The sequence below is a fragment of the Penaeus monodon genome, chromosome 29 (assembly GCF_015228065.2).
Source record: "Penaeus monodon isolate SGIC_2016 chromosome 29, NSTDA_Pmon_1, whole genome shotgun sequence".
In the NCBI taxonomy this organism is placed as follows: Eukaryota; Metazoa; Arthropoda; class Malacostraca; order Decapoda; family Penaeidae; genus Penaeus; species Penaeus monodon.
Genome location: NC_051414.1, coordinates 6,702,203 through 6,702,969, shown reverse-complemented (window position 1 = coordinate 6,702,969; position 767 = coordinate 6,702,203). Strand labels below are relative to the sequence as shown.

Below are 767 nucleotides of genomic sequence, written 5' to 3'. Positions count from 1 at the left end.
TTTTTTGTTTTCCAGTTTTTTAACATTAAGAGAAAAATAATTTGTTTATATTTACATATACACAGTTGTATATCTCGACAGTCTTTATTTATTGATCAATTATATAAGCGATTGTATTTACTGGAAAATAGATAAACATAAATATTCAAAGCAAGGAAACGAAAGTCGGAACAAGAATGATGATGATTTTTGCTTATAGAGAAATAGAACTGAAAGGAGGAAATCAGAAAGTATATATAAAGAATGAGAGAATAAAAGGAAAAGAAAAAACTGCTCTCTTTGGACTAGTTCTTTTTATAATGCTTTTTATTATCTTGTTTTGCGTCATGTTTTTTCAAGAAGTCATGAAATATCCAGTGAACATGGTTTATTCTCCGATGAGCATATCAAATATTTTCGTTTTCATATTTACATTATACATCCCCGTTTACGCTATATGTACACATATACAAACATGTGCGTGTATGTGCGTACAGTCTGAACATGTCTATAATGGAAGGATTTTTTTTTCCTTCGTCATATTTCGATCATGTTCGCCCTGTCACGCCAAAAAGCTGAGTTCCTCGTGACCCAATTCTATTGTAACATGCACCTCGTATTTACCTTGAACTTTGACCTCTCTTGACCTTCCCTTCGTCTTCCCACACCTTTCCCCGTCGCCTCCTTTACCTCGCCGTTCTCTTTCTCCCCTTTTCTCTATTTATCCTTGCTTTTACCTTATTTTTTTTTTCAGGTACTCTTCTCCTCTGTCTTATTTTCTCTCTCAC

General features: G+C 33.6%; 1 protein-coding gene across 1 annotated transcript in view; it reads left to right on the top strand.

Moving 5' to 3' along the window:
- Positions 1–767, top strand: part of LOC119591633 (putative defense protein 3) — a 5,624-nt gene that overhangs the window by 3,342 nt on the left and 1,515 nt on the right. The window lies entirely within an intron of this gene.